General features: G+C 44.2%; 1 protein-coding gene across 8 annotated transcripts in view; it reads right to left on the reverse strand.

The window, feature by feature from the left end:
• Positions 1-300: 300 nt before the first annotated feature.
• Positions 301-22877, reverse strand: part of AHDC1 (AT-hook DNA binding motif containing 1) — a 261817-nt gene continuing 239240 nt past the window's right edge. For 6 of the 8 annotated variants that reach the window (XR_015744779.1, XR_015744778.1, XR_015744780.1 and 3 more), the window contains 2 exons: positions 13718-14644; positions 301-1897 (listed from right to left, as the gene is read on the reverse strand). The gene's annotated coding sequence lies outside the window, so the exon portion shown is untranslated. The remainder of the gene's footprint in view (positions 1898-13717; positions 14645-22877) is intronic. The other 2 variants (XM_087939720.1, XM_087939722.1) reach the window with 1 other exon arrangement.

The raw sequence follows: 22877 nt of genomic DNA on the forward strand, positions 1-22877 counted from the left end.
GCCTGGTTTGCGAACTCAACGGGGTTTTTGGTCTCCCGGCTTGCGAGCACCGAGCAGTTGACAAAGAGTTGGAAGGGATCCTATAGGTCATCTAGTCCAACCCCCCGCCCCGCCCCGCCCCAGCCTCCATCCCCTGCAGCCGTTTGCGGGGCGCAGCCAAGAGCGGACCCCGCCCAGCCAAGCCGTCTTCCCCTCCCCCTTTCCCTTCCCGAAATCATCTCTCCGCCCCCCAACCCACCCCGCATCTTCCCCAAGCAGCATCCATTCAAAACGGCTAACAGAAGCACGCGAGGCAACCTCGTCACTCAATATATAGGTTTCTTTTAATATAAAAAAGTGTCTATTAAAAATTCCTTCCTAAATACACAAAAAGACCAATTGGGGGTGCGGGAGAGGGAGCAGGAAAAGAAGAAAGAAGAAGAAAAAAAAAAGAGGAGTGGTGGTGGTGGGAGGGGGAATTCGGGGGGTGGACGAAGACGGATTTTTTGGGGGGTGGGGCGGGGCGGCAGGGAGAGGAATCAAAGCAAGCAGCAGCAGCAGCAGCAGCGGCTCAGATGGTGCCAATCCGGAGGATTTGAGTGTGTTCGTCTCCAAGCAACTACCAAGGCTGGTATATTTAGATGCACAAATGGACAACACAGGATGGGGTGGGTTTTTTTTCCTTTTTTTCTCTTTTTTTTTTCTGCACGATCCACAAAGCTGTACGGAAGTTTCCAAAAAACAGGAAAAGGAGGGAATAGAGAGCAGGACAAAAGGCGGGGGGGGAGGGAAGGGGCGTGGGGGGGGGGGAAGAGTCGCACGCATGCGTACACGCGCACGCACACACCACCCTGAGCTCAGCACTGGCATAAAAGGGCGCACGCGGAGGAAGGATTACTGTACTCATTTGGGCTTACAGGTGGCCAATGAGAACTCAGAAAAGTTTTGCTCCCCTTCCCTCCCTCCCTCTCCCCCTCCCTTCCTCAACGAAAGGGTGTGTTAGCTTGTCTATTTTTTTTCCCTAGTTTTTTTTTTTTTAATACAAACTCGGGTCTTTGGGTGTGTCCTGCCAAAACGAAACAAAAAACAACCCAAAACAAAATATTTTTTTTTTTTAAACTCCCCAAAACAATAGAAAAGCAACTGAAAACCTCAATGAAACCCATGCTGAAATTTGCACATCACAAAACCACAGCAGATGTACAGATGCAATATACAATTCACGATTTATAATAAAACATTATATACAATAAATAGGTTCTTGTTACTTTTTTTTTTGTCAATCTGCAAATAGATTTCTCAGTGCATATCCGACACAATTAGCTTCTCTCCTGCTTTGACTCTCTGGCCTCCTTTTTTTTTTCTTCTTTCCTTCTCTCCATTATTATTATTTTTTGTTTTGTCTTCAGAACATTTCAGATTTTGAATGAGTGTGTGCGTGTATGTGTGTGTGTGTAATGTATGGGAGTATACATCTTCATGGTGTTTGCTCTTTTGTAATTTTTCTTTTCTTTTTTTTACATTTTTGAAAAGTATTTACAATTGCTGGTTTTGTGCAGATAGAAAAGGCCTGTTTCCCTCAACCCTCCCTGGTTGCTTTCCGATGGAGAAACCTTGCGAGCTTCTCCCAGTCAGATCCATCCGGCACTAAGGGGGCAGAGAAGAGCAGTAACAGAGGAGTTGGAGCCACACAGAGAGCGTGGGGAGAGCGCCCCAAAAGGCGATGCAAGTCTTCCGTGATTTCGCTGGAATCTCTTGGTCGGTGGTGGTGGTGATGATGGTGATCTTCCCTGGTCGATCTCTCCTCGTCTCCCACCCCATTCCAGCAAAGAAACGGGCCATAAGGAGCCGGTCTGTTGCATGCTTATAACAAGGGTGGTGAGCAGACAGGAAATCTTCTTCGTTTGGGTAACAGAAACTGAGGATAGAAACAAAGAAAGTTTACCAAGTGAAATGGAGGCAGATGGTAATAGCTGGAGAACAGCCTAAGGGGGGGAGAAGAACCACAGCTGGATAATGCAAATAAGGGACGCAGAATAGTGGACAAATAACAAGAACGTCCTGCTTTTTTCCAAACTCGGGTTGAAATGCAAAGCGGCTTTCGATTTATTTACTTAATTGAAAACGTTTGTATAGCTGCTCATCTTATATAAACAGCTGTGGGTGACCAAAAGAGCGATGCTTCTCAACCTTGGTCTCTTGAAGATGTGTGGATTTCCGACTCCCAAACCAGTAAGAATTAGTGTTCACACACATCTTCAAGTGGCCAAGGTTGAGAAACACTCTCTAGAGCAGTGTTTCCCAACCTCAGCCACTTTAAGACCTGTGGACTTCAACTCCCAGAATTCCCCAGCCAGTCATGCTTCTTTCTGGGACTTGAAGTCCTTGCGTCTTAAAGTGGCTGAGGTTGAGAAACACGGCTGTAGAGCAGGAGTCTCCAAACTTGGCAACTTTAAGACTTGTGGACTTCAACTCCCAATTCCACAAGTCTTAAAGTTGCCAAGGTTGAAGAACCCTACTCTAGAGTATATTGCCTGCAGCCTGTGTTCCTCCCATCTAGGGCTCAAAATCTTGGTATCCACATGGTTTCTGAAGTTTTACCTATAAGCGTTGGAAGTTCACTCCTCTGTCTATAAATGGTAAAACGGAGGTACATGGATTAATTTCAGTCCAAATCAACTTGAAAAATCAAGCTGGCTCAATATTCCTCATCAATACAACTTGCAACATCAAACTGGCTCAATATTCACAAGCAATATGAAGGGAGAAAAGTTTCTTTTTCACAGGCACAAAAGCTTTTCTGCAGTGTCTGAGTGATTCAGAGGCACCCAGGTCATTTTAGCTTTCCAGTCCGATTTGGAAAGTGAGTTCCATTCCGATGATTGGTCACAGTGGGTTCGAGCAAAATCCCCAATTTGAAATCTTGCATGGCCCTAAAATGCACTGAAGACAATAGACCTGATCAGCTCTGGGTGGATCATGAAATGGGGGCATTCTTCTGGTCTAGAAGAAAAACTTAAGGCCAGAGGGAAGACAAATTGGATTTGGGGTGATAGCAATAGCACTTAAGACTTATATACTGTTTCATGGTGCTTTATAGCCTTCTCTAAGCAATTTATAGATTCAGCATATCGCCCCCCCAACAACCTGGGTCCTCCTTTTACCAACCTCAGAAGGATGGAAAGCTGAGTCAACCCTGAGCCAGTCACAGTTGAACTCCTGGCAGTGAGCAGTGGATTAGCCTGCAATACTGCATTCTAACCACTGCACCACTATGGCTCAGGATACGACGCTGTAAAGTAGCTTTTGGAAGACAGGAAAACTTTTCTCCCCAAGACATTACATGTTTGGGTGAGTTAATGGCAAAAGGTCTCAAAAACTTACTATCAAACTAATTTTGCAAGTGTCGCTAAAGTATCTTAACTGCACTGCTTTTCTTGAACTTGGCACCTTCCTGGTGCGGTGCATGAAATCAAGAAAACACAAACTTGCCTGGATCAGGCCTTTGTGAAGCCTACAAGGAGCATGACGGTGATTTTCTTGTCCAACAACTGGTAGTGAAAGGTATTTTGGCTGGGTTCACACATTGCACTGAGTTACGGTTTCTTTAACTGTAGCTTAGTGAATAAGCCATCACTGGTTTCATACAACACACTAAGCCAAACATAAACCACATCATATTTTACTCTACTCTTTGCCACTGGTACCAATATAGTTTTTCAGCTTTATGAGAATACTGAGCCTGCTGACTTAGAGCTTTGGGGAACTGGCAGCATACAAACAAGCTGAGAAAGACAGCATGTAAATTTGTCTTCAGAGAAATATTCCATGCAGGGTTTCTACAACATACTAGATTAGGCTAAAAAACCATGGTTTTGTTGAAGAAGTGTCTTGTATAAATGGAGTGTCTTCAAAAAACCCAGAAAGTCCCATTGTCTCTTGAAAAGGGACTTTGGGGACAACCATGGTTTTGTAGTTTATACAGGTAGTCCTCAACTTACAACAGTTCATTTAGTGACCATTTGAAGTTACAATGACACTGAAAAAAGGGACATGATCGTTTTTCAATCTTATGACCGTTGTAGCATTCCCACGGTCACATAATTTACATTCGGGCACTAGGCAACTGACTCATATTTATGACGGTTGCAGTGTCTCAGGGGGGTCATGGGATCCCCTTTTGCAACCGTCTGACAAGCAAAGTCAATGGGGAAACCAGATTCACTTAACGACCGTGTTACTCATTTAACTACTGCAGTGATCCACTTAACAAACATGGCAAAAAAGGTCATAAAACAGGGCAAAACTCACTTATCCAATTTCTCACTTAGCAACATAAACGTTGGGCTCGATTGTGGTTGTAAGTTGAGGGTTACCTGTGGTTCCAATCTGTCATCGAAAACCTAGAAACCAAGTCTCTCCTTTTGAGACTAGGAGTCACTTCTGCTGCTGTTATGTCAAAGTTGGATTACTACAATGGACTCTGCTTAAGAGACCCTTGAAGACTACATTTAGCTGCTATAGACTGCAATCTGTTTTAGCATCAGTACACCTGCATTACTGGCCAGTATGATTCTGGATACAACTGAAGTGTTGGTTGTGACTTATAAAGCTTGGGTCCAGACTATCCACAGGGCAACTTTCTCTAAACCAGAGGTCTCCAACCTTGGCAACTTTAAGCCTGGAGGACTTCAACTCCCAGAATTCCTGAGCTAACATGACTGGCTGGGGAACTCTGGGAGTTGAAGTCCACCAGGCTTAAAGTTGTCAAGGTTGGAGACCCCTGCTCTAAACAGAGCCTGTTCCACCTGGTAGGTGGTGGTTTAAATCCCTTCCCTTGGGACGTTGGAGAAGCAGGAGACTTTGGAGAGGTCTTTTCTGTGTGGATCCATTACTAGAATACCATCTGAAGTCCAGTTGGTTCCATTTACATCAAGGGTCTTCAAGACTCGTGGACTTCAACTCCCAGAATTCCTGAGCTAACATGACTGGAGGAGGAATTCTGCGAGTTGAAGTCCACGAGTCTTAAAGCTGTCAAGTTTGAAGACCCCTGCATTCCATAAGCAGGAAGACCGATTGTGCATTTAAAGTCCAATGCATGATCAGTCGTCCCCCCTCCCCCCACGACTTGTTGTGCTGCTTTGAAGATGTCTGTTGTGTTAATTGATTTGAGCCACCCAGAATGTGTGGAACTGCAGAACCAAGGGGAGGTAGAAATTCTGCAAGATCAACAAATTAAAAAAAATAAAATCCCAACAAACAGTAAAATTGATGGTAGCTGTTTGGACATTGCATATAATGCGAACGCCAGAATTTACTTTTCTTTTAAGGGGTTGATGGTTTAACCTATCAGGTAACCCAAGCAATTGTGGGACAGAATCAACGCGTAGCCCTAGTTGTACTACAGTAGGCCTTGCAGTCTAAGCAGAAGCGGACAAGAGGTCTTTCAGGCTCCACAGACTTTGTAGTTTTATGAGGCCAGCCACGTGGGGATCAGGAGGCATAAAAATGCAGAGGCATGGAGGACTTAACCCTCCTGTGAAAAATGATGGAGGCCCTCAGGCAGAAGCAGCAGAGTGACAGGCATCCTAGGGAGTCAAAGGATGAGAACGGAGGGATCAGTTGTCATAGAGACTGTGACGGAGGACAGCTTTGTTCAGCTTAATTAACATGGGAGAGCTGCAAAAGGTATGTGTTGGGAGAGCAAGAGGTTTAGAAGTGGCATCAAAATGGATGCCAGTAGGCAGCGACAGGAGGAATGGCTTCCTTGATAATGTTCTGGGAAGACACGGAAGCCCCTTTTCCCAACTTAGATTACCCACGCTACCATTTCAAACCTTCTGGATCTTAAGCAGGCCCAAGGCCTGGAAAGAAGATGTAGATCAGGGGTGTCCAACCGTGGCAACTTTAAGACGTGTGGACTTCAACTCCCAGAGTCCCTCAGCCAGCTTTGCTGGCTGAGGAACTCTGGGAGTTGAAGTCCACACGTCTTAAAGTTGCCACGGTTGGACACCCCTGATGTAGATGATGGCTTGGCGATCACACTCTACACTCAAGATGAATGAGCTGCATATAGAAGAGACCAGTAAAAGCATGGCCATCATATGGTTCTGTTACCAGACAATCTGCCTCACAGAAGGGATGGAGAAAGGGGCCCCGATGATGAGAAACTTATATAAATTAGGTTCTTCTTTTCGTGCTAAACAGGTTTTCTCCACGTTGGGTGCCCTTAACATAAGAGCCTTCAAACTTGGCAAGTTTAGGACTTGTGAACTTCAACTCCCAGAATTCCTGAGCTAACATGACCAGAGGAGGAACTCTGGGAGTTGAAGTCCACACGTCTTAAAGCTGTTGAGTTTGAAGACCCCTGCCTTAACAGTAGTCATGCTGGCTAAAATTCTAGTAGTTTGTTGACATATATGAAGGGCCTCTCAGATCATGAAAACCCTTCATTGTTGCAATATGGTTTGCTGCATTGTTGTAATATGGTTTGCTTTTCTACTAATTAGTGTTGTTAATGAAACAAGAGGTGGTGGTTCCTAAACCTTGGTTTACAGCTTTGCATATTGTATAATCACAGCCAACTGTGGTTAATTTAACTCCGTCGAATTAGAACACGGCTTAGTGCAATGTATAAAGCCCTTTGAATACCCTTTTTGCAGTTTTCCCAGGAAGCCACAGTTAGAATGATGTGCTGAGGCTGAACTCAGCAATCTGACTTCTGGATTGGATTTTGAGATCAGTATTTATGGACTCCTGCCAACTCCCATACCTTGGCAAGATGCCTAGATCTTTTGTATTTGGCTTCCTAGTCCTGAGCCTTTTGCTACCTGTGGAGACAGGAGCCCCTCCCACTGGCTTTGAACTCTCCACAAAACTAAGATAACTGTCTCAGGTAGCTTCCACTATAAACCAGATTTGTATTACCCTCAGCTGCACCTTGTAAGGAGCCATCATGTACAGTTTACAAGTTACTGGAGCTTGGTTCACCCAGCATGCTAATTCACAACCAAGAAAGCCACATTATGGCTTAGTACAGCTTTCCCCTTAATCCAGTGTTTCCCAACTTCAGCCATTTTAAGATGTGTGGACTTCAACTCCCAGAATACCCCAGCCTGGCTGGGACATTCTGGGAGTTGAAGTCCACCTTTCTTAAAATGGTAAGGTTGGGAAACACTCTCCTAATTCATATGCTCTTTGGAAGGCATACATTCTGCTCCCCTTTCTGGGCACATTCTTTACCTCTTTCAGTCAACAAAACAGATGGTGATAAACATTTATGTGGGTTGGACTCAGTAAGTAAATAATTGTCTTGACCAGACCAAGGATGCCAATAGCTGTCTCTCTTTGCTCTTCACCCAGAGCTAACCAAAGGCATTCTGGTTAGATTTGTACATTGCTGTGAATCATGCTTTGCTTGATTATGGCTTGTTGAATAGATCACTCTGGTGGTTCTGCACCATATACTAAGCCATAAAATACATTTTACAAATGCTAATAGGTAAATTTATGTCATACATTAAGCCAAATCCAAACTACATCTTGCTTTACCAGAACACTTCACCCTCACTTTTACTACTGATACAGGGCCATTATCTGGCTGGATTCACATGGCACCCTATGCCCAACCCCTAAAAATGATGGCTTAACATGCTGGATAACCCCAGCAACTATGACTGCTCATTTGCCTTACATTGACTGACTGAGGCTCTCTTGAGTTTCAGGCAGGTGCTTTCCAGCTCTCCCTGACTTGTTGTCTCTCTTGGGTCAAGAGGAGAAATCAAGCAAAAGAACAAAAAACGGGTTAGAGAGAAGTGGAAGGGAATCTGCCTAAGAGACTTCTGATATTCTGGAGCGTGCATGTATGCGATCGCCATACCCATGAGTTAAGAACAATCAGTAGGTAAAAATAACTCCAAGTTCCTAATTGGACATTAATAAAGATGGTTCCTTTATCAGACTTGGCGGGAGGTTTTGTGGCATAAATAGGTTGAGATCTACAGGAAAGATGAAGGGCAAACTTTGCAGAGTGCACATACTGGTGGCCTTTGCAGCACAAATGTGAGTGATTTCTAGATGTCTGGAGACAATTATGGAAGCCTCGAAAGGAAAAAGAACACCAGCTGTGGGCTGCAAGGATCCAGTTTTTCCTCAAGTTCCTCCCTGTTAAGATTCTGATGACCTCTAGTTTCCCATCAGGCATGCAGAGGTAGGGAAAGATGGAATGAGGAATGAAGACAATTCAAGACAATTACAGTCCAGTCTTCTCTGCCTTATGGGACTCTCACATCTTCCTCCTGCCATCTGAATCTCAACACCTCTCAGTGCTAACCAGCATGGCCAAAAGATAAGGACCATGGAAGAAGCCAGCATTTTGAAAGACCAGACTGGGGTTACAGCCAATGGATTTTAGGATTCAGATGAATGGTACTGTCCTGTCCAGAAGGGACCACTTGAGAATGTGCCTGGAGAAGGCAAATGGCTCACAGATTTGCCCAAGACAAAGCTCTTATGCAAAGATATCTAGTCTGCCAGGAAGAACTGGCCTGAATCCCCTGTGACTTGCCAATTCTGTTGCCTTAACAGAGGATGCAAATTAGACAAGGAACACATTTGCTTATTTAGTGCCACAAGGGACCACGGACTTATGCAAGATACTGAATCCCCCACTCTGTGACCACCAGGAATCTGAGTCAGCAGCTTCCCCTCTGGCCTTTGAGATTTCAATAGGCAACAGTCAGCCCACATACTTCTAGACAATCTTCGCAGCCTTGAGGGATGTGGTGGAGGGGGCAGGGGGGGGAAAAGAAATTTTCCAGAAGCTGAATTCTGGGAAAACGGCAAAATAGCTCATCAGCAGAAACATGCTTTGCATTCGGATAGTCCTTGGTTTGCTTGTCCTTGGTCCTTGCGATCTCCATCCAGAGACACCGCTGCTAGGAAGCTCTGCTAAATCTGCACTGGCAGAACGAAGTGAGCTTTTGGTACCCACACCTTTCCTTCTGTTTGTTTGGGGTGGGTGGGTGAGTGGGAATCTGGGTTCACCTGAAAGCTGATTGGGGCCAGAGAGGTGAAGCGCACACCAGATTCAACAGCAAGGGCTGAATTCAGCAGCACAGCAGACATCTAGCAAAGTCAGGGAGTGCCAGGTATATCTGATGAAAGGATCATTAATCAACGATGAGAAGACTTTGCCAGAAAAGGAAGAAGTAGGGCTGTTAGCAGAATGCAACCCCCTCCCCAGCCCGCCACTCCTGGTATGTTGGCTGGATATTGTAATCCCTGCATTTTGGGGTAGGGTGCACATAGGTAATCTTGGGCAAGCTGAACCCAATATATCTCCTCACTCAGAACAAGGCAGCATCATGAACTCAGTAGGTGATGGTTAGCAGGATTTATTCATTCATCAATTAATTGCATTTCTGTCCTGCTTCTCATGATCCAAAATCCCACAGTGCTTTCTCGTAACGTCTCTCCAGCATGAAAACAGAGCTAAGGCCATGAAGAACCAGTAAAAATAGAATAAAGTCAGCCCGTTAATATATCAGTTTCAAGGGGGGGAAGCTACGACAAAGAGGAGTTTTTTAAAAAAAAAGATGCCTAAAATGCATTAATGCTGGGGCCTGGTGTACCCCCCCAACCCCCCCTCCCCAAATTCCTCTTGAGCCCACCCAGCGGTGACATTGAATAACAAATTATTTCCCCCACGTTTCAGAATGTTGTTATTTTGAATGCACAGCTATTGGGGATTCATCCCAGGGGCCAGAAGCTAAGCATTATCAGAGCACCGCTGGCTGGCCTCACGCTTTGCGGGATGCGAGGCTACATCCTTCCCGCATCCCCCCCAGAATGGGGGGCTTCCGCTCAGAGTGCTGGTGCCACGCAGCTGGAGGGCCCCACCGCAGTACATCTGCATTAAAAGAAGTACCCAAGCTGATCTGCCTCCCTCTCTCCTTCTTTCCCTCCCCCCTTCCTTTCCCGTGAATGGATTTAAATGAGCATTTAATGTGACTTTAATATGGCTGTTTCAGTATGCTAATCCATTATCGATTGATTGTTAAAAAAAGAGAAGCTCCTTCTCTGAAATGGAACAAGCTGGTGAGAAACAAACCTGGCATGCAATTAGTGCCAAATTACCCAGCCCCTGATGGCTTTGAGTACATCCTGATTAAAGCTGAAAAACACAGGAGGAAAGGGGACAAAATCCAGACAGGCATCTGCACTCCAGGAAAAGGCCTTCTGATGGTGGTGGTGGAGAGGAGGGGAGGAAGAGGGGGGGGGAGGTGTGTGCACATGGTGGAACAACCTAATCAAGAGGATTAAAGGCACAGGTGCACACCTCAGGAAAGTGCAGCCAGAAAACTCAACACCGCACAAACAATGGAACAAGGACAAGGTCTGCGGGGCTGAGTGGAACAGGAATTCAGAGTGACTAGAGAGAGAGATTGGGAAAGAACAAAAGATGCTATAAATTTGCTGGGAGGGGTATAAATATGTCTGCATGATGTTCTCCTGCTGGAGCAAGCCTGGGAGAACAGCAGGATTGGAGCTAGGCATCCATTAGTCACATCCAGCATGACCAAGAGCCAAAGAGGATGGTCACACTCCAGCAATAGCATCTGGGAGAACAGTTTCACCACTTTTTGAGAAGGAGCTTAGACCAAGTTCGCATACTGCAACCAATTTTGGTCACTGTATTACTAAAATAGAGGGATACAATCGAGATCAAGGGAGATACTAATGCCACTCTATAAAGCCTTAGTAAGGCCACACCTAGAGGACTGCACCCAGTTTGGTCACCACACTATAAAAAAGATCTTAAGACTCTAGAAAAAAGTAGAGAAGAGCAACCAGGATGATTAGGGGACTTGAGACTAAAACATATGAAGAACGGTTACAGGAACTGGGCTTGGCTAGTCTAGTGAAGAAAAGGATCAGGGGAGACATGATAGCAGCCTTCCAATATTTGAGGGGCTGCCACAGAGAGGAAGGGATCAAGTTGTTTTCTAAAGCACCTGAAGGCCAGACAAGGAATAATGGATGAAAACTGAACAAGGAGAGATTTAACCTGGAAATAAGGAGAAACTTTCTGACAGTGAGAACAACCAACCAATGGAACAGAAGTTGCCTTCGGAGGTTGTGGGAGTGCCATTACTTGAGATTTTCAAGAGGAGACTGGACTGCCATCTGTCAGAAATGGTGTAGGATCTCCTGCTTGGGCAGGGGGTTGGACTAGATGACCTACAAGGGCCCTTCCAACTCTGATTATCTGTTATCTGAAAAAGATGTTGAGACTTTGGAAAAAAAAGTTCAGAGAAGAGCAACTAAGATGATCGAAGGCCTGGAGACTAAAACATATGAAGAATGGCTGCAGGATTTGGGTTTGGCTAAAGAAAAGAAGAATTGGGGTGGTAGGATAGCAGTATTCCAGTACTTGGGCTGCCATAAAGAAGCGGGATGGGGGGGTCAAATTATTTTCCAAAGCACTGGAGGGCAGGACAAGAAACGATGGTTGGAAACTAATCAAGGAACAGAAGCAACCTGGAATTCAGGAGAAACTTCCTGATAGTCAGGACAATTAGCCAGTGGAACTGCTTGACACCAGAAATTGTGGGCGCTCCATCACTGGATGTTTTTAAGAAGAGCCTAGACAGTCATTTATTTGAAATGGAAAAAGTTCTCCTGTTTGGGCAGGGGGCTGGACTAGAAGACCTCCAAGGTCCCTTCCAGCTCAGTCATTCTATTAAAGTGGATATTCTGAAGGAGTCGAAGGACCGACTACTGGCGGTCCTTCAACCACCTCAACTAGGGCAACTGAGGAGGAAGAAAAATGGAGTTTCCCGGTCAGCAACCATCCCTGCAGCAAAAAAAATGTCTTCGGGACCCAATAAATTGTAGGCACCTTCAGACAGGCATCAGCTCTGCTAAAACTTTGATCCTGGTCTTGAGGTTGCATCTGGAATTGCATCACACCCTCTCTGTTTTGTGGGCTTTACTGCACTGTTGTGATACATACATTCCGTTCAGTCCTTTCCATATTATTTACTCACAGGTTTTGTATGCTGCCCAGTGTTCAAGGTTATCTCCAGGAAGTTGACAGTAAAAATAAAATTAAAAAAAAAAACTACCCCAAATGAAAGAAGATTCAAGCAGATGATCTTGGCTTGGTTCCCTTATTGGACTAAAACAGATCATAACCAGGGGTGTGTGTGTGAGTGTGTGTGTATACACTACTCAGCCAAATCCATGCAAACCACAATGTTTAAGGAAACATGTGAAAATAGCTTAAAGCAAAACAAGGATACTTCGGGCAGAAGTACCTTATAAGGGGGATTCCTCAAGCAGTCATTTCTTTAAATAATAATAATAATAATAATAGTGCCGCTCAAAGTAGCGGACCCCTACAAATAAAACCCAAATCTCTCATGAAAACATAGATTAAAAAAACCAACTAAACAATTGTTTGCAATCATTTTTATGATTATTTATTTGATGTCCAGTGGGACTGAAGATAGTGTAAATTAGGTCCCTAAACCCTCCTAGCATTATTGAACATAAATACCTTTCGGCTAAGTCTAGAAGGTCCATGGACCATTTGCCCAACACTCAAGGCAGCGTACAAGTTTTATCAACAGTACAAGAAAGTCATAAAACGGGACGGCTGGAAAAGGAACAACAGTTGCCGGAATCATTACATGAACAAGATGTATTTTTTGGAGGGGGGTGGGGTGTGTGTGTGTGTGTGTGCTTTCATCCATATTAACATAGGCCTATACAAACCTCCCTACTTTTTGCTGACAATAATCTACGCAACCTGGGGGGAAATTTTTGAGTGGGGGGATATTTCAGTGGTAGAGCATCTTGTTTGCTTGCAAAAGATCCCAAGTTCAGTGCAACAGCATCTTCAGGTAGATTTTGGTAAAGCTACCTCTGAAACTTCGGAGAGCCACTGGTGTTCAGAAACTAAACTTCATATAACATGCTAAACCAAGATTTTGGTTCAACAGCATTGCTTGAATAAACCTCAAATGATGATCGGGTTAACCCATAAGCCATTTGATTTTACAAATTGACAGGCACTGGGTTCACTCAACAGATCGAGCGTACCCTGAACAAACTAAACAAAAACCACTCAGCACAATGTGCGAATCCAGCTGGTGTGCAGTTTGACATAGGTGGTCCCAAGCAGTTTGCTCCATTTCCTCTCTAGGTTCTGGCTGCAGAAACTGGCTAGTGTAACTGGGAGGGCACCAGGCATGGAATGGCTGCTCCCACAGTGATAAATGGAAACAAAGGGTGGTTTGACCACTTGATGGCAAAACACATGATGACTGCCACAAAATCTTAATTCCTTGTGCAATTGATGTATAACTGAGCGAATGAGTTTGTCTATAAAGCAGGCAGGAGTGTCTGGGTTGTTTTTTTTCTATAGCACAAGGCAAAAAGGAACATTTCAGTAATAAAGCTATGAGCATCAGGGTGCATCAATCAACAAGTTCCTAGATTATTATTATTTTTTGCAACATTGGGTTTTTTAAAGTGCTTCACTGCAGTTTTGCTCAGAGGCTACAAGAGCATCTATCAACAAGTTTCTACTCCTTTTAGCAGAGATGATAGGAAGAACAGGTAGGACAGGGATGTGGCCGAGCGGAGAAGACAAATCAACCTCCTGCCCGCCGTGGAATTGGGAGAAGATGCTGAGGAAAGCAAAGAGGGTTGGAGTCACAAAATTACTTACTGGGAGAAGGTGGCGGTCTCCGAGATTGATTCATAGACTTGTAAAATCTTCTGGGCTCCCCAAAGAAATTAAGCAACAAAGTTTTTTCTTTTTCTTTTTTTGTAAAAAAAAAAAAAAATTAAAAAAGGCAAACCAACCAACCAACCACTGGGAAGAAGAAGAAAAAAAAAAGGAATGAAATAAATCTGCAAAAAAAGGAGGGAGACATAAGGGAAGGGTAGGAAGAGGTGAAGAGGGAAGAGAATGCCCAATCTTCAGTCTTCCTTGATGAGTTTTCATTGACGTTCATAGATCACAGAGTTTTCCCTCCCCAACACCTTCTGCCCCGTCATAAAAAAAAAATAAAGCAAAAATTAATGTCCCCTTCCCTCTGGATGTCCTTGGTTTCTGTCCGTTGCCTTCTGGAGTGTTTCTCGTCTGCATGTTGTGGGTGGCTCACAGATATGGCAGCCTCCATTGTGACTCTTGACTTGGGCATCTGCAAGGATTTTCGATTGTCTTTTTGCTGGGCTGTAGGTTGAGACAGCTCCCGACAGTCTGCTTCAAAAACTGCTCGCCCCCCGCCCCGCCATTATCAAAGAAAGCAAGTTTATTCATTTTTTCATCGTATTTTCTTTTTTCTCCCCTTTCTCTTTGTTTTTTAAAGAAAGGGGTGGAGTGGGGGTTGTTCAGCTCTGTCTTCTTTCCCTCCTTCTTGTCTTTCTTTTTCTCTTTTCTTTTTTGTTTTGTTTTGTTTTCTTAGAAAAAAAAAAGCAAATGAACCAACCAAGAAACGAGCGAACAAAAAGGGGTCTTTTTTTTTTGTCATACATATATGTGTGTGTGTGTGCGTGTGTGTGTGTGGTGGGGTTTTTTTGTTTTGTTTTTGATTTCCATTAAATACAGAACTTGAAAAGTGTTCCAGAGAAAAGTGCTGCTAAAGTAGCTCTGAAAGAGATTGAGAGAGAAAGAGAGAGAGAGAGAGAGAGAGAGAGAAGGGAAGGGAGGAGGGTGAGAAACAGAAAGAAACATTGATCAAAACACAGCCCACTCTTGGCAGGGCTCAAGTATTCATTTTGGTGCATGGAACCCAAGAGACTCATTGTGTTTTTGTCCAACAAATCCTTTCTCCGGAATCTACAATTTAGAGACCCAGTAAAAAAGCACCTATTAAATATTTCCATGCTTATTTAGGGTGTCCCCTTTTCTTTAGGTTAGGAGATGGCTGGTTGGCTGTTCACGCCTATTGGTATTTTTTTCCCCCCTTGAACAGTCATTGGCATTGCTTAATTTTAATCAAGGACAGCTAAATTTTTACCCTTTTATTTATATATCTTACCCCATTCCTCCAAAAAGCTCAAGGCTGTGTGTGTTCGTGTATAATTAATATATATATCTCCTTCCCCATTTCATTCTTACAATAACACAGAGAGATAGGATAGCCTCAGAGCCCAAGGATACACAATCAACTTCATGGCCAAGAATATGCCCAAGCTTTGCTCCTCAAACTGTCAGTCTAACACAGGAGTGTCAAACTTGATTTTCTTGAGGGTCACATCAGGGTTGTGTTTGACTGGGGGGGGGGACGACTTAGCTAGGGATGGGCATGGCCAGCTCAACATCACTCATGTTGGGAGGCTCCTGTGTGACCTGAGCCCTCTACCAGCAAAAATGGGCTCCCGAGCTCCGTTTTCAGCTGCGATGGCCTCCTGCAACCTTCTGCCAGTGAAAACGGAGTTCGAGAAGGCCGCCCACAGCGCTCTCAAGCTCCGTTTTCACTGACAGAGGCACCGCAGGCCAGACTTTCACTGTTTCCAGAGTGACCCCCACGAGCCAGATGTAAGCATCCTGTGGGCCGGATCCAGCCCCCGGGGCTTGAGTTTGACGCCACTGATCTAATACACTGAACTATTTTTGTTGTTGATAATTAAGTGGCCATTTTCTTTTTAAAGCTGGGTGCATCTGTGTGAATCCACAAGATAGGAACACGAGAGAAGTACTGGGGTGGGGCTGATACAAAAAACATGGATGGAGCTTGGGTTGCTGCTAATTTGACTTTTTTTTTTTAACACACCCTTAGAGGGAACATGTGGGTGTGCTTGCCTTAAAAAAAAAAAGACATTCTCCCTTCTCTTCCAGCAGAGCCATTGCATACAGCAGGAGTGATAAACTTGTAACTTTCAGCAACAGATGCTGTTGAAAAACAACAAGTCTTGGTCATCCCTGCCAGAGATGAAAGCCCTTGGGAGCTGTAGATCAGCAACACCTAGACATGACCAGGTCCTTTATCTCTGCTGCAAAAGGGGGGCATTTTTAAGACACCACACATACACACACACACAGCTTCACTGCAAGCAGCCACTGAAATGGAGGCCAGCCAGCGTAATGCACCGAACAATTATGTAGAATTATATTTTAAAATGATTATTCATATGGTAAACAATATTCATGGATAGAAAAGAACAGAGACATTACTTCTGGAAATGTCCAAATCAGTTTCAGATTGTCCTTTGTGGGTTTTTTTTTTAAAGATACACAAAGACCTAAAGTAGGATATATAGTCCTCATCTTCTATTGGTTTAGTGACTGTTCAAAGTTACAACAGCACTGGAAAAAAAGCGACAACCAGTCCTCACTCTTACGACCATTATGGTGTGCCCATGGTCATGTGATCAAATTTTAGTTGCTTGGCAACCGGCACGCATTTACAATGGTTGCTGCTTCCGTTGGAGAAAAGAAATCAAATTTTGTCATGTGGATTTGATGAGCATTAAAAAAAATTTAAAGGGAGGAAAAAATAACTTTGATTTCCATTTTTTTTGTGGAAAATGGACAATTTATTATAGTCTTAAACAACTAAGTTTTGAATGTGAGAATTCTTTCTATATACTTGGAAAAAGTCAGGTGTCATTCTAATATTTGTGTTTCCCTTTTTCTTTAATACCTTTTTAAACTTCTATCCCTACTCTCTTTTTAACACTTCGTTGTTTCTCTTAATTGTTAGTTTATGTGGTTTTGTGAAGTGTATGCTTTGTAAAATCTAATAAAATTACTTGACAAACAATGAAGGCAGCTTTCCAGGACCATGTGTTCAGCATTTGCTACCTACAAGTTTCCAACAAGCAAAGTCAGTGTAGGAATATTGATTTGCTTAATGACCAACACAATTCATTTAACAACTGCAGTGATTTGCATAACAACCTGGGCAAAAAAACGGATGTAAAAATGGATCCCACTCATGTAACAATCACCTTGCTTAGCAACGGGGATTCTGGTGCCAGTTGTGGCTATAAGTTGAGGACTACCTGTACAGCTTTGCTAGCTGAGGAATTCTGGGAGTTGAAATCAGCCAGGCTTAAAGTTGCCAACGTTGGAGACCCCTGCTCTAGGCTGTTCCATTTAAGACTGTAGGAGGGGCATTGCCTTTTCTTCTGCATATCCTCTCCCAATTAAAAAAACACACAAGGGAAAATTAAAAAAGCAAAGGGGACACTTGGAGCACATCTTAGTGGATCGTTTAAAAACACATGAAGAACGGTTGCAGGATTTGGGTAAGGCCAGTCTAGAGAAAAGAAGAACTAGGGGTGACATGATACCAGTATTTGAGGAGCTGCCACCAAGAAGAAGGGGGTTCAACTGGTTTTCCAAAGCACCCCAAAGAAAACAAGAAGCAATGGATGGAAACTAATCAAGGAGAGAAGCAACCTGGAATTTAAGGAGAAACTTCCTAATAGGGAGAACAATTAACCAGTGTAACTTTAGAAATTGTAGATGCTTCATCACTGGAGGTTTGTCTGTAAATGGTATGGGATCTCCTGCTTCAGCAGGGGGTTGGACTAGGCTAGTGGTCTCCAACTGGTGGGCTGGGGACCACTGGTGGTCCGTGAGAAAATTTTGGTGGTCCGCAGGGAAATGTCACCTCCAAAGCAATTAATCCAGGCTGCGTGGTAAGTCACTTGCACTGCAAACAACATGAGGTAATGAGGGGAGGGAGAAAGGGTAGAGGGCGGGAAACTTGCCCCAAGCGCCCCACGTGCCTCGCCTGGCCACCAGGCTGCTTCTTTCTTCTTCTGCTTTTGGCTGCATGCAAAGAAAGCAGTAAAAGTCTTTCTTTTTCTCCCCTAAACTCCACTAGAAAGGAGTCTTTAGGACCCTACAAGGCATCCTGCTCCAAGAGGCTGCGCCGGCAAAGACTCATTTCTGGCGGAGTTTGGGGGAGAGAAAGAAAGACTTCTGCTGCTTGTGCTGCTTTCCTTGCATGAAGCCAAAAGTCTCTCTCTCTTTCTCCCCCTTAGAACAGAGCTGGAGACTGTATCCTGCGATCCCAAATAAAGGATCATCAATCAGTAGGAAAACAGGGTGGGGAATTTTCCTGCAGACATTTTTCCTGCAGCCACTGTCCGTCAAAATTCATATTAGTGGTCCACGGGATTTAAAATTATGAGTTTGGTGGTCTCTGAGGTCCAAAAGGTCTAGAAGACCTCCAAGGTCCCTTCCAGCTCTATTCTGATTGTTTTAATTCTGCAGTGTCCATGAACCATCACCCCATCTGTGAATTGTGCTCACCGCCAACTCGGTCCGTAATGTCCCAAAGGTGTTTTTTCAAAAGGCAGCCAGATTGCGTTTTTTTTCCTTGAATCTGTTTCACTTCTCTTCCAAGGAGCTTGTTCAGTTTGTCTTCAAGGAAAAAAAAAAACAAAGAAAGCCCAGCTGCCTTTTGAAAAAGCACTTTGGGGACAACCATGACCTGGATGACCAAGAATCTCCACAGACACCAGTCTCTCATGACCGCTCCAGTGTCTTATTTGCTAGTTTGCCTACTGCAGTCCTTTCCCGTGGCCTCTACTGACACAAATTGCTGGATTAATTTTGATCAGCTTCCTGGTTCTAATTCCTGGGACCAGAAAGTCGTGACCTTCAAAGTGAGGAATAGCCTCAGCCTAACAGAATGTTATCTATGTGTCGCTTGCCTTGCTTGTATGGGGATCGTGCATGCATTGCAGTTTCCTATTTCTCCCCCACTCCACTTTTTTCTTCTTCTACACATCGGGCACTGACAGCATCTCCCTGGCCAATCTGGACAAACTAGGAAAACAGAATTGTTCACAAAACTCCAAAGGTCTCACTGAAGGAGAAAAGCCTTGATCTGAAGACGGAAAGAGCGAAAGATAAATACAACTCCCAAGGGAAGCTATTCCGGAGCTTGGGAGTGACAGGGACCTCGTGAGATTTGGAAGTGAAATCTTTTGTCTCTCACTCTGCGTGTTTGGAATGTCAAAGAGGTGTGTGGATCCTGCTTTTTCAGAGCTCCTTGAACCAGCTTTCAGGAGCCTCTGGGATAATCTGTCTCTCTCTAAATATTACTTACTTGTTTTATTTCTATTTTTCAATGCCTGGCCTGCCTTTCTGCATATTACCCTTTGGGTGGCTAATAAAAGTAAGGACGATACAGAAATACAATGCAGCCAAATTGACTTGTTTACAGTCAGCTAATCTCAACCCCGATGCTTAGTTAACAGATGGAACCTCTGAATTGGAAGAGCTGGATGGAGGGCACCCAAAACCAGAGCCAAACATTTATAACCTCTTTCCCTGGTGGGTCTTCCTAGTACTAGCTGGAACGTCTTTCTGAAGCAGAAAAGAAGTCACGAGGGCTAGATAGGCATATGGAAGCTGAGGATCATGCACAGGGTTTAGGGTGACCATATTTATCTCCCTACTCCCCTCCCTCCTTTTAGGGATGGGTTTAAATTATAGCAAAACACAGCTACGATTGTGGCCCACCAGCAGAGTTGGCAGCAGATTCGGCCAGTGAGGTGGTTGGGAAGGAACATGGGCCAGTCCTGGAGTCTGGGGAAGGCTGTTGACAAGTGCTCTAGGTGTCAGAGGCAGAGATGGGGCCAGGGCTGTCCAACATTTCCCAGCTGCCTACAGAGTCTGAGATAAGTGGGGAAGAAGAACAGCTGGAGCCTGTTCCCAGTGTGCGCAGGCACAGAGTTGCCAGAAGAAGGGAACAGCTAAGGAACAAGGGTCGACTCGGGAGTAAAGCCACAGGTGGATGGTGAATGGCCCCTCCCATAGGGAATAAAAGAGGAGCAAAAAAGGGTTTTGCAGGAAACAGTTAGTTCATTTGGGTGAAGATCTGTTCCTGCATTCTTTCCAAGCGTCATTTGCTACAGTGTGGCATCTGAAGGATATTGGCCTGGCAGCTCTCCAGGTCTGATAAGAGTTGGTAATTGGGAAGTATCTTGAAGAACTGTTGGCCGGGACTTTGCTGGAGAGGAATGCAGTGTAAACTCTGTAATAGGGGTTTATCGGGACGAGAAGTCGGCTTCGTGCTAAAAACACCCAAACAGTGACATAAGTTCCAGTTGAGCAAGACATACAAACCCAGTCACTGCTTCTATTCCAGAATACAGGTAGTCCTTAACTTAGGACCATTTGTTTAGGGACTGTTCAAAGGGACGGTGATGCTGAATGAAAGGACTAACAAGTGGCCCCCAGAGTTACAGGGATTGGGCAGACCATGTGGGTGGCACAACCTTGTGTTCCAGTGCAGCCTGGATTAATTGCTTTTGGGGGGGCATTTCTCTACAGACCACCAAATTTTCTTGTGGACCACCAGTGGTTCCCGGCCCACCAGTTGGCAGCCATTGCTTTAGCTTACTGTATATAGCAGGACAGACAGAACCTGGAGGCAGCGTCAAGACGGGAATCAGCCTGGAGTCATTAACGTTCCTGTGCATGGTCTCAATCCAACTCCTCTTGAATTCCATTAACTCTTGTCTAGTGTTAATTTAGCCACAATCATTAGTTACTAGATTCTTGCGTACAGGTATTCGTTTCAAAGTTATAATGGCACTGAAAAAAGTGACACGATTATTTTCATACTTCTGATCCTTGCACCATCCCCACAGCCACACGATCCAAATTCAGACCCTTGGCAACTGGTTCCTATTTATGGCCACTGCAGTGTTCCGAGGTTGTGGGAGTTTGCCATGTCTGACAAGTAAGGTCAATGGGAAAACAAGGTTCACTTAACTATCGTGTTACTCACTTCTGACAATAGCAAGCAGTGACTTGCTTAACCACTGTGGCAAGGAAGGTTGTAAAATGAGGCAAAGCTCACAACTGTCTGGCTTGGGGAACCCATCATGGTCGTAAGTCAAGGACTCCCTGTGTAGCATGAGCAACAAATCATTTTAAGTGGAACTTAATAAGGGGGCCTGATTTCTTTGCGCCTGACACGTTACCCAAGGCTCAGGGCTGGGAGGTACCAAGTCGGCAATGGCTTGGCTTGGCTTGGATTCATTTAACAACGGAACAGTGCCTGCCAGGATTGTCATCGCTAAGTGATGCGGGTCATACCGTGTCACGCTTTATGACTGCATTGCTTAGCAATGGAAATTTTCATCCCAGTTCTGCTCCTATATGGAGGACTACCTGTAAATATAGCTTTCCTGTAATTTTGAAAGGATGTTCCCTGGAAAGGTGAACCAGGAGCTTCTGCTGTAGCTAGCTGAAGACCTTTTACGGACTATGTTTGCATGACATATTCTCAATCATCCAGGTCATGGTTATCCCGAAGGTGTTTTTTCCCCCCAAAGGCAACTGGGTTTTCTTGTTTTGTTTTTAAAGTTGAACATGTTTCGCTTCTCATCCAGAACTGAAGAAGATTCTTGGATAAGAAGCAAAACATTTTTAAAGGAAAAAAAAAAAAAAGTCCAGTTGCCTTTTGGAAAAAAAAAACCCATCTTTGGGATAACCATGATCTGGATGATTGAGATTCTCCGTAGACATTTGCATGACATGTTTATTCCTGATTAACTTGATCATGACTTATGGAATGAATCCACTTTTCTACATTTGCACAAGACCCTGAAGCATAAACTAGCCACAGGCTGAGTTTGTACAACGTGGTCAGCTAAAAAGGATTTGTGATTCAGTGGGCTATATGAACATAGACGTTATATGAGCAATCTTTGGAAATAATATTACTAAACTGGGTAGACTCTTTGTGGTCACATCTAAAGTGGTTATTAGTTAATATAATACCTCCCTCCCCCTTTTAAGGACTTGCAATAATAGGCAGATTACGAGTCAGCATAACTCAAGGGTGACATGGTTCTAGGATTCTTGATTCACCTAACTTTATTGCTGAGAAAATTATTTTCATTAAAAAAAAAGCTGGCATGACAACAAAGCAAAGCACCAGACTAGCCTTCAATTACAGGAACGCCTCTGGATTCTACATGAAGGTCTATAAAGGAAAGAGCAGCTACAACAGCACGGGCGACTCAGGAGTAAGGCTGCAAGGTAATGGCCCCTTCTTCAAGAAGAGAAAAGCCAGCTGTGAAACAAACATACTTTGCAGAAGGCAAAGACGTTTTGAAAATTCCAGCCTCATGGACATTCCAGTATACTGAGTTTGTATTTGAAGATTTTTGTATTATAAATTATTTCTTGTCTGTTATCTTTTGGCAAGTCTCACACAGTTTGGCAAGGCTTGTGCTTATCACAGCTAATTATTGTGTAAAAGCATTACAAGGTTTCTGTTCCTTTTGGATGGTGTTTGATTTATTGGAAAAGGGTGTGGGTCAGAACACTGGTGTATGTAAAACCTCTGCCTGCAGGAGAACTTGCTACAGGTAACCTTCCACTTATAACCATTCATTTACTGACTCTTCAAAGTCACAATGCCACTTATGACCTATGGGCCACGTGATCAAAATTCGGGCACTGGGCAACTGGCCTGCATTTAGGATGTGGTTGCAGTGTCTCTGGGTCATATGATCACCTTTTGTGCCCTTCTGACAAGCAAAATCGATGGGGTAGCCAGATTTACTTTAGAACCGTGTTACTAACTTAACAACTGCAGCGATCCGCTTAATGACTGTGGCAAGAAAGGTTGTAAAATGGGACACTGTCTTGCTTGGCAACGGAAATGTTGGGCTCAGTTGTGGCCCCATCTCAAGGGCTACCTATATTGGCATCGTCCTAAGGCAGTGTTCGTCAACCTTGGCCCCTTTAAGATGTGAGGACTTCAACTCCCAGAATTCCCCAGCCAACGTGACTTTAAATGTCGGCTGAATTATTGGGGAATTCTCCAGTTGAAAGTCACACTTCTTCAAGAGGTCGAGGTTGAGAAACACTGCCCTGAGTTCAAACTCCTGTCCAAGAG

The sequence above is a fragment of the Pseudonaja textilis genome, chromosome 10 (assembly GCF_049901715.1).
Source record: "Pseudonaja textilis isolate UNSWEBS1 chromosome 10, rPseTex1.2, whole genome shotgun sequence".
NCBI classification, from domain to species: Eukaryota; Metazoa; Chordata; class Lepidosauria; order Squamata; family Elapidae; genus Pseudonaja; species Pseudonaja textilis.